This window comes from Mobula birostris, chromosome 18, assembly GCF_030028105.1.
Source record: "Mobula birostris isolate sMobBir1 chromosome 18, sMobBir1.hap1, whole genome shotgun sequence".
Classification (NCBI taxonomy): domain Eukaryota; kingdom Metazoa; phylum Chordata; class Chondrichthyes; order Myliobatiformes; family Myliobatidae; genus Mobula; species Mobula birostris.
Window position 1 is genome coordinate 5,777,974 of NC_092387.1, and position 11,831 is coordinate 5,789,804.

General features: G+C 42.1%; 1 pseudogene; it reads right to left on the bottom strand.

Moving 5' to 3' along the window:
• The window catches only part of LOC140212237 (sin3 histone deacetylase corepressor complex component SDS3 pseudogene), a 193,458-nt pseudogene extending 181,962 nt beyond the window's left edge, over positions 1 to 11,496 (bottom strand).
• Positions 11,497 to 11,831: the final 335 nt, after the last annotated feature.

Consider the following 11,831-nt stretch of genomic DNA (forward strand, 5'->3'; position numbering starts at 1 on the left):
TCAATTCTAAAAGATACAGAAAGTTAACTGGCCTGCCTGAAAGTAGGCAACACGGCTAAGTTATTCGCATGCAAACATGAGGAAATCTGCAGATGCTGGAATTTCAAGCAACACACACAAAAAATGCTGGTGAACACAGCAGGCCAGGCAGCATCTATAGGAAGAGGTACAGTCGATGTTTCAGGCCGAGACCATTCGTCAGGGCTAACTGAAAGAAGATATACTAGGAGATTTAAAAGTGGGAGGGGGAGGGGGAGATCCAAAATGATAGGAGAAGACAGAAGGGGGAGGGATGGAGCCAAGAGCTGGAAAGTTGATTGGCAAAAGGGACACGAGGCTGGAGAAGGGAGAGGATCATGGGATGGGAGGCTGAGGGAGAGAGAAAGGGGGATGGGGGAAGCCCAGAGGATGGGCAAGGAGTTATAGTGTCTCACATATACTCTCTCACCTCTCTCACCTATATCTCACCCTTGTCCTCACCTACCATCCCACCAGCCTCCAGATCCAGCACATTATCCTCCACAACTTCCGCCACCTTCAACAGGACCCCACCACTAAGCACATCTTTCCCCCTTCACCCCTCCCCACTTCCCGCAGGGATCGGTCCCTCTGCAACTCCCTGATCCACACGTCCCTCCCCACGGATCTCCCACCTGGCACTTATCCCTGTAAGCGTAAGTGCTACACCTGTCCCTACGCCTCCTCTCTTGCAACCATTCAGGGCCCCAAACACTCCTTCTAGGTGAGGCAACACTTCACTTGTGAGTCTGTTGGGGTCATCTATTGCACCCAGTGCTCCCGGTGCGGCCTCCTCTACATCGGTGAAACCCGACGCAGATTGGGGGACCACTTTGTCGAGCACCTCCGCTCCGTCTGCCACAACAGACAGGATCTCCCAGAAACCACCCACTTCAACTCTGCTTCCCACTCCCGTTCAGATACGTCCATACATGGCCTCCTCTACTGCCATGATGAGGCTAAACTCAGGTTGGAGCAGCAACACCTCATATACCGTCTGGGTAGTCTCCAGCCCCTTGGTATGAACATTGAATTCTCCAACTTCCGGTAATTCCCTCCCCCTCCCTTCCCCTATCCTTATTTCACTCTGCCCCCTCCCCCAGCTGCCTATCACCTCCCTCATGGTTCCACCTCCTTCTACTACCCATTGTGTTTTCCCCTATTCCTTCTTCACCTTTCCTGCCTTTCCCCTCCCTGCATACCCTCCCTCACCCCTTTATCTTTCCCCTTACTGGTTTTTCACCTGGAACCTACCAGCCTTTTCCTTCCCACCCTCCCCCAACCTTCTTTATAGGGCCTCTACCCCTCCCCTCTTCAGTCCTGACGAAGGTTTCCGGCCCGAAACGTTGACTGATCTTTTCCACGGATGCTGCCCGACCTGCTGAGTTCCTCCAGCGTGTTGTGAGTGTTGCTTTGACCCCAGCATCTGCAGAGTATTTTGTGTTAAGCAGTGTAGTGAAAGAGACAGAGGGAGAAAAAAGAGAGAGATAAATAAATAAATAAATAAATAAATAACAGATGGGGTAGGAAGGGGAGGTGGGGCATTAACGCTCACAACACGCTGGAGGCACTCAGCAGGTCGGGCAGCATTCATGGAAAAGATCAGTCGACGTTTCAGGCTGGAACCCTTCGTTAGGACTCATTAATGGAAGTTAGAGAAGTCAATGTTCATGCCATCAGGTTGGAGGCTACCCAGACGGAATATAAGGTGCTGTTTCTCCAACCTGAGTGTGGCTTCATCTTGACAGTAGAGGAGGCCGTGGATAGACATATCAGAATGGGAATGGGACTTGGAATTAAAATGTGTGGCCACTGGGAGATCCTGCTTTCTCTAGCGGACAGAGCATAGGTGTTCAGTGAAACGATCTCCCAGTCTGCGTCGGGTCTCGCCAATATATAGAAGGCCGCATCGGGAGCACCGGACACAGTATATCACCCCAGCTGACTCACAGGTGAAGTGTCGCCTCACCTGGAAGGACTGGCTGGGGCCTTGAATGGTGGTGAGGGAGGAAGTGTAAGGGCATGTGTAGCACTTTTTCCGCTTACAAGGATAAGTGCCAGGAGGAAGATCAGTGGGAAGGGATGTGGGGGACGAATGGACAAGGGAGTTGTGTAGGGAGAGATCCCTGCGGAAAGCGGGGGGGGGGAGGGAAAGATGTGCTTAGTGGTGGGATCCCGTTGGAGGTGGCAGAAGTTATGGAGAATAATATGTTGGACCTGGAGGTTGGTGGGGTGGTAGGTGAGGACAAGGGGAACCCTATTCTTAGTGGGGTGGCGGAAGGATGGGGTGAGAGCAGATGTACGTGAAATGGGGGAGATGCATTTGAGAACAGAGTTGATGGTGGAGGAAGGGAAGCCCCCTTCTTTAAAAAAGGAGGACATCTCCTTCATCCTGGAATGAAAAGCCTCATCCTGAGAGCAGATGCGGTGGAGATGAAGGAATTGCGAGAAGGAGATGTTTTTGTTCTTATTTTTAATTTAGATTTTTTCTCTAAATCTAGACAGAAGGCATGGGATCCAGGGAAGTTTGGCCAGGTGGATTCAGAATAGGCTTGCCTGCAGAAGGCAGAGGGTCGTGGTGGAGGGAGTACATTCAGATTGGAGGATTGTGACTAGTAGTGTCCCACGAGGATCTGTTCTGGGACCTCTACTTTTCGTGATTTTTATTAACGACCTGGATGTGGGGGTAGAAGGGTGGGTTGGCAAGTTTGCAGACGACACAAAGGTTGGTGTTGTTGTAGATAGTGTAGAGGATTGTCAAAGATTGCAGAGAGACATTGATAGGATGCAGAAGTGGGCTGAGAAGTGGCAGATGGAGTTCAACCAGGAGAAGTGTGAGGTGGTACACTTTGGGAGGACAAACTCCAAGGCAGAGTACAAAGTAAATGGCAGGATACTTGGTAGTGTGGAGGAGCAGAGGGATCTCGGGGTACATGTCCACAGATCCCTGAAAGTTGCCTCACAGGTGGATAGGGTAGTTAAGAAAGCTTATGGGGTGTTAGCTTTCATAAGTCGAGGGATAGAGTTTAAGAGTCGTGATGTAATGATGCAGTTCTATAAAACTCTGGTTAGGCCACACTTGGAGTATTGTGTCCAGTTCTGGTCACCTCACTATAGGAAGGATGTGGAAGCATTGGAAAGGGTACAGAGGAGATCTACCAGGATGTTGCCTGGTTTAGAAAGTATGCATTATGATCAGAGATTAAGGGAGCTAGGGCTTTACTCTTTGGCGAGAAGGAGGATGAGAGGAGACATGATAGAGGTGTACAAGATAATAAGAGGAATAGATAGAGTGGATAGCCAGCGCCTCTTCCCAGGGCACCACTGCTCAATACAAGAGGACATGGCTTTAAGGTAAGGGGTGGGAAGTTCAAGGGGGATATTAGAGGAAGGTTTTTTACTCAGAGAGTGGAATGCACTGCCTGAGTCGGTGGTGAAGGCAGATACGCTAGTGAAGTTTAAGAGACTACTAGGCAGGTATATGGAGGAATTTAAGGTGGGGGCTTATATGGGAGGCAGGGTTTGAGGGTCGGCAAAGCATTGTCGGCCGAAGGGCCTGTACTGTGCTGTACTGTTCTATGTTCTATGTTCTATGTTAAATGGGCTGACTTGAAACTACCAAAATGACCAAAAACTCGTAACTTCCGGTTCCTCTTTGAACCTTTTTTTCCCTCTTCTGGGGTCATGGGTTTGTATTCTGCTTAACTCTTTACATACCTTATGCTTGATTTCAGTACTATGGATAAGATTACTAATTTGGTCTCCTGGAATACAAATGGTTTAAACCACCTGATTAAACGGAGGAAAATTTTTAAAATATTCCAAAGGATGAACGCTCATATTATTTTCGTATAAGAAACTCATGCGCGGAAAGCGGATAATCTGCTTTTTTTTTTAGGTTTTGGAAAGATTAACAGTACCATTCGAATTCTCAGGCCAATGTAAAAGGCGTTCCGATTTTTATAGATCCTCCAATTTCATGTGTGCATCAGGAGACTATTTCAGATCCGAAGTGTAGATTTTTGCTAATTACTGGTTTGTTATTTAAGAAAAAAGTTGTTATGGTTAATGTTTATGCTCCAAATGTTGATTGTCCTGAATTTTTTAAACATCTCTTTACATCCCTTCCTAACTTAAATGATTATATATAGATTATGGGTGGAGATTTTAACTGTTGTTTAAATCCTTTGATGGATAGATCTATGTCTAATCAAGCACTTCCGAACAAATCGGCTACTCATATTAACTCTTTTATGGTGCACTCTGGAAATTCAGAAATTTGGAGATTCTTACACTCCAATGATAAAGAGTTTTCATCACTTTCACATGTATATCATCATTATTCTAGAATTGATTACTTTCTTCTTGACTCTCAATTAATTCCACTTGTTGTTGACTGCAAATATGGTTCCATTGCTGTTTCCGATCATTCACCATTGAAACTATCTATTAAGTCAATGGATACATCTTCTCATGCTAGACAATGGTGATTTAATACCACTTTGCTTCAGAACTCAGACTTTGTTAATTTTATTGAGGAGCAGATTGACTTTTTTTCCAAAACAAATTTTACGGACGAAATTTCCATTGGGGTATTATGGAATACTTTTAAAGCATATATTCGTGGACAAATTATTTCATATTCTGCTGGATTGAAAAAATGAACTAATAATGAAATACTTAAGCTGGTTGACAAGATTAAAGAAATTGACAAGAAATATTCTATTGATCCTAATCAGGAGCTTTATAAAGAGAGAGTCGAACTTAAAATAGAACATAGTCTATTACTATCATCTTCGATTGAAAATCAATTAATTAAAACTCGGAGTCAATTCTATATACATGGTGATAAAACTGGGAAACTACTGACTAATCAACTGAAATCGACTTCAGTTAAGTGCCAGATTGTTAAGATTTGTGAAAAAGATGGTACTCTGACGGTTGATCATGATGAGATAAATAAATCCTTTCAAGAATTTTATACTTCTTTATACCAATCAGAATTTCCTGATGATTCCACTATAATGCATGAATTTTTAAAGAAATTTAATATTCCAAAATTACCACCCAATGAACACTTAAAATTAGATGTACCTATTACGGTAGAAGAAATAAAGAATGCTATTTCCTTGATGAATTCAGGTAAAGCACCTGGTCCAGACAGTTATACAGTAGAATTTTTAAAATCCTTTTCTATTGTACTTTCTCCTTGGTTATGTAGAATCTTTAAGGAAGCAGTATCTGTAGGTAAATTACCACAATCTTTTTATTGAGCTTCTGGTTCCTTAATTCTTAAAAAAGATAAGGATCCTGCTGAATGTGCATCTTACAGGCCTATATCTTTGCTGAATGTGGATTCTAAGATTTTTTCTAAAATATTGGCGACAAGACTGGAGAATGTATTGCCTCAAATTATTTCTGTTGATCAGACTGGATTTATTAAAAGTGGTTACTCCTTCTTTAATATTAGGAGATTAATGAATATTGTTTATACTTCTTCACCTAGAACTCCAGAATACGTCATCTCATTGGATGCTGAGAAAGCTTTTGATAGAGTCGAATGATCATATCTGTTTAATACACTTGAGAAATTCAATTTTAGTCCAATATTTATATCTTCGATTAAATTGATATAGCTTACTGCTTTGGCTTCGGTACTTACCAATAATCAAAGATCTCCCTTTTTTCATTTATTCCGTGGCACTAGGCAGGGTTGCCCTCTTAGTCCATTATTATTCGATACTGCCCTGGAACCATCAGCTATTGCTATTTGTGACTCTACTAATATATTTGGTATTAACCATGGGAATGAGGTACATAAATTATCACTATATGCAGATGATTTACTATTATATATTTCTAACCCTCAGAAATCCATTTCAGCAGTATTATCTTTGCTTGTTCAGTTTAGTAGTTTTTCTGGTTACAAATTGAATCTTAGTATGAGTGAACTACTTCCATTAAATATGCAGGGTCCTATTTATAGATGTTCACCTTTTAGATTGACTACTGACTATTTTACTTATTTGGGGGTTAAAATTGCTAAGAGGCATAAGGACTTATTCAAGCTCAACATTATACCGTTAATTAGTCAGGTTAAACAATCGCTTACTAAATGATCCCCATTGTCTCTATCACTGATTGGTCAAATCAATGCTATTAAAATGATTATTCTACCTAAATTTTTATATCTATTTCAAGCGGTACCAATTTTTATTCCTAAATCATTTTTGATACCAGTGATTCTAAATTTTCCTCTTATATATGGCAGAATAAAAATCCTAGGTTAAGTAAAAGATATCTACAGAAGTCCAAGAAAGATGGTGGTTTAGCATTGCCGAATTTAAGATTCTATTATTGGGAAATTAATATTCAATATTTAATATTTTGGACACAAGGTTGGGATATAATTCCAAGTCCACAATGGGTAAACCTCGAAAGTTATTCTGTACAAGGGTTTTCATTAGTTTCTATTTTAGGATCTTCACTGCCGTTTGTGTTTTCTAAATTGAATAAACAAATGGTTAATCCAATATTTAAACACACATTACGAATATGGTTCCAATTTTGTAAATTTTTTGGTTTGAACAAATTTATATTATCAAGCCCGATTATATCTAATTCTTTTTTTCCAACCCTCTGTTATGGATCAAGCCTTTTTGATATGGAAAATGAAGGGTATAACATGTTTCCATGACTTATTTTTGAATAACTGTTTCATGTCTTTTGAACAGTTGTCTAATAGATATAACTTGCCCAGATCCCATTTTTTTTTAGATATTTACAAATAAGAAACTTTTTAAATACCATGCTGCTTACATTTCCGATTTCATACCCAAACGGTATCATGGAAAGAATTTTAGGCTTAAATCCTTATCAGAAGGGATTAATAACAACTACTTATGATATAATTATGAAAATACAGCCAGGTGTATCTGATAAAATTAAAAATGAATGGGAAAGGGAACTTCAACTTCAACTGGGAGAAAACTTTCCAATTAGTTAGCTCTTCCTCTATATGTGCTAAACATACGCTGATACAATTTAAGGTAGTGCATAGGGCCCACATGTCTCAAGATAAAGGAGCTCGTTTTTACTCCCATATAAATCCTATTTGTGACGGATGTCACTCTGAGGTAGCCTCTTTGACTCATATGCTCTGGTCCTGCCTCTCTTGGGAAAAATTTTGGAAAGATATCTTCAAGATCATTTCAACAGTTTTGCACTTTGATTTACAACCCCATCCTATTACGGCAATTTTTGGTTTGCCAATGATGGGACATGGCTCTCTATCCTCTTCAGCCTGTTGTATCATTGCATTTGTTACTTTAATGGCCAGAAGATCCATTTTATTGAACTGGAAAGAGACCAATCCTCCTACTACATTGCAATGGTTTTCTCAAACTATATCATGTTTAAATTTAGAAAAAATCAAAAATATCATTTTTGATTCTTCGGTTAAATTTGAAGAGACTTAGAAGCCATTTATTCAACATTTTCATATGATGTAGTTTGACCTTTTCCAAATCCTTTTTATTAACTTAGAATATATGAATGGAGGAGCAGAGTTGACGACATTAAAGAATGTATTCGATCTAATATATTGGTTCAGCCCTGTTTTGTTCTTTTTTTTGGTTTTCTAGGGATTTTTCTTTGTAATATCTTTTTCTTTTTCTTTTTTTTTCTTTTCATGATTAATTATATCAAGAGGTTGAAGTTTATTACACTTGTACTATTTGTAGTTTCTCTTGTATGTTTATTATCAATAATGTAATTCCAATCTCTTTATATCACTATTGTTATTCTGTTTTAAAGAGCAACAGAAGGTAACTAAAAAGGCAATATGTGGAGAAAAAAATGAGATATGAAGGTAAACTAGCCAAGAATATAAAGGAGGATAGTAAAAGCTTCTTTAGGCATGTGAAAAGGAAAAAAAAAATGGTTAAGACCAAAATTGGGCCCTTGAAGACAGAAACGGGTGAATTTATTATGGGGAACAAGGAAATGGCAGACGACTTGAACAGATACTTTGGATCTGTCTTCACTAGGGAAGACACAAACAATCTCCCAGATGTAATAGTGGCCAAAGGACCTAGGGTAATGGATGAATTGAAGGAAATTTATATTCGGCAGGAAATGGTGTTGGATGGGCTATTGGGTCTAAAGGCTGATGTCCCCGGGACCTGATGGTCTGCATCCCAGGGTACTTAAGGAGGTGGCTTTAGAAATTGTGGACACATTGGTAATCATTTTCCAATGTTCTATAGATTCAGGATCAGGTCCTGTGGATTGGAGGGTGGCTAATGTTGTCCCTCTCTTCAAGAAGGGAGGAAGAGAGAAAACAGGGAATTATAGACCAGTTAGCCTGACGTTGGTGGTGGGAAAGATGCTGGAGTCAATTATAAAAGATGAAATTACAACACATCTGGATAGTAGTAACAGGATTGGTCCAAGTCAGCATGGACTTACGAAGGGGAAATCGTGCTTAACTAATCTTCTGGAATTTTTTGAGGATGTAACTATGAAAATGGACAAGGGAGAGCCAGTGGATGTAGTGTACCTGGACCTTCAGAAAGCCTTTGATAAAGTCCCACATAGGAGATCAGTAGGCAAAATTAGGGCACATGGTATTGGGGGCAGAGTAATGACATGGATTGAAAATTGGCTGGCTGACAGAAAACAAAGAGTAGCGATTAACGGGTCCCTTTTGGAATGGCAGGCGGTGACCAATGGGGTACCGCAGGGTTCAGTGCTGGGACCACAGCTGTTTACAATATATATTAATGATTTAGATGAGGGAATTAAAAGTAACATTAGCAAATTTGCCGATGACACAACGCTGGGAGGCAGTATGAAATGTGAGGAGGATGTTTTGAGAATGCAGGGTGACTTGGACAGGCTGGGTGAGTGGGCAGATGCATGGCAGATGCAGTTTAATGTGGATAAACGTGAGGTTATCCAGTTTGGTGGTAAGAACGGGAAGGCAGGTTATTATCTAAATGGAGTCAAGTTAGGAAAAGGGGAAGCACAAGCGATCTAAGTGTTCTTGTACATCAGTCACTGAAAGCAAGCATGCAAGTACAGCAGGCAGTGAACAAAGCTAATGGCATGCTGGCCTTCATAACAAGGGGAATTGAGTATAAGAGCAAAGAGGTCCTTCTGCAGCTGTACAGGGTCCTGGTGAGACCACATCTGGAGTACTGTGTGCAGTTTTGGTCTCCAAATTTGAGGAAGGACATTCTTGCTATTGAGGGAATGCAGCAGAGGTTCACAAGGTTAATTCCCGGGATGGCGGGACTGTCATATGTCGAAAGATTGGAGCGATTGGGCTTGTATACTCTGGAATTTAGAAGGTTGAGAGGGAATGTTATTGAAACATATAAGATTATTAAGGGATTGGACACACTGCAGGCAGGAAGCATGTTCCCGCTGATGGGTGAGTCCAGAACCAGAGGCCACAGTTTAAGAATTAGGGGTAGGCCATTTAGAATGGAGTTGAGGAAAAACTTTTTCACCCAGAGAGTGGTAGATATATGGAATGCTCTGCCCAGAAGGCAGTGGAGGCCAAGTCTCTGGATGCTTTCAAGAAAAAGATGGGTAGAGCTCTTAAAGATAGCGGGATCAAAGGTTATGGGGATAAGGCAGGAACTGGATACTGATAGTGGATGATCAGCCATGATCACGGTGAATGGCGGTGCTGGCTCCAAGGGCCGAATGGCCTACTCCTGCACCTATTGTCTATTGTCTATTGTCTATGTTTATGAACTTGAAAACTAATAAAAAGATTAAAAAAAAGGAATTTTCTCCAGCAATTTCCCAACAGCTGATGTGAGATTCACCGGTCGATAGTTCCCAAGATTTTCTCTTGATCCCTTCTTCAAAAGAGGTACAGTATTAACCACTGGCCAGTCCTCTGAGACCCCCCCTGTGGCTGGAGAGGACACCAAGATACTGGTCAAGTCCCCAGCAATCTCGTCTCTTGCGTCCTTCAATAACCCGGGGTAAATCCCGTCAGTCCCTGGGGACTCAGTCATCTTAATACTTATTAGGAGTCCCTAATGTATTTACACACTCAGCACTGACCTCCTGGTCATCCATATCCTTTCCCTTGGTAAATACAGAAGCAAAGAACTCATTAAGTATGTCACTGATATTGTCTGGTCTAAACCCCCTTTAATCCTTGAATGGTCCCACCCTCACCCGAGTTATCCCCTTGCTCTTGATGTATGTATAGAATGCCTTAATCCTACTTGTCAAGGGATTTTCATGGCCCTTCCTGGCCTTCCTCATTCTCTTCTTTAGTTCTTTTCTGGCTTCTTTATGCTCCTCATGTGCTCCGTGAGATCCTGTCTTCTGTAGTTTTACAGACCTTTCCCTTTCCTTCTCGACTAAATTCATCATCTTGCTGGCTCCAAGGTTCTCCTATTGTTCCATCGTCTTCCCTCCTTCCAACAGACACATGTCTTTCCTGTGCTCTGGGCAATTGATCTTTTAACAGCCTCCACACATCTGATGTGGACTTGCCAGAGAAAAGATTCCCAATTAATGCTTCTTAATTGCTGCTTAATGCCCTCATAATTTGCCCTACTCCAATTTTAAACTCTCTCACATTGGGGAGATTTGGATTAGTGGTAATTACCACTGGATCAGTAATCTAAAGACCCAGTTATACACTGGGGACATGAGTTCGCATCTCACCATGAGAATTTGATCTCAGCCGTTTCTTGATAGGTGAATCAAATTGGCTGCATACTGACTGCTGGGGGAGGCCAAGCCTGATCTGGCCTATATGGGACTTCAGACCCACAGCAATAGAAGTGGGTCTGAATTAAATGCCTAGCAAGTTGTATCCAACTCCTAAAAGGAATAAAAGGAATGAGCCCAGACAGACAACCCGACATGAAGCTAGGCAAAGGAAATGACAACAGCAAAATCAGCCCTTTTGACCTCGCAAAGTCCTCCTTACTAACATCCTTACTAGTTGTACTGACAGAATCATACCTTACAGTTAACATTCTGGGCTCCACCATCACCTTTCCTGGGACGGACTGAGCACACTGGTGGCACAGTGGTATACAGTAGAGAGGGAGTTTCCCTGGCAACTCTCAACATCGACTCTGGACCCCATGAAGTCGCAGGGCACCTGGTTAAACATGGGCAGGAGAACGTCCTGCTGATTACCAGGTCCCATCCTCCCTCAGCTGATGAATCAATACTTCTGCATGTTGAGCAGCACTTGGAGGAGGCATTGAGGGTGACAAAGGCATAGAATGTACTCTGGGTGGGGGACTTCAATGTCCATCACCAAGAGTGGCTCGGCAGTACCACCACAGACCGAGCTGGTCGGGTCCTACTGGACAGAGCTACTAGACTGGGACTACAGCAGGTGGTGAGGGAACCAACAAGAGGGAAAGCACACTTGACCTCATTCTCAGCAACCTACCTGCCGCGGAGCATCTGTCCATGACAGCTGACCATCGCACAGTATTTGTGGAGACTAAATCCCGATTTTGCATTGAAGACCCCTCCACCGCGTTGTGTGGCACTACCACCGTACTAAATGGGATAGATTTAGAACAGATCTAGCAGCCCAAGACTGGGCATCTATGAGGCACTGCGGACCATTAGCAGCGGCAGAATTGTACTAAACTACAATCTGTAACCTCATGGCCCAGCACATCCCCACTCTAACACTACCACCAGGCCAGGGGATCAACCTGGGTTCAATGAAGAGTGCAGGAGGGCATGCCGAGCACAATACCCGACATACCTCAATATGAGGCATCACCCTGGTGAAGCCACAATACAGAACT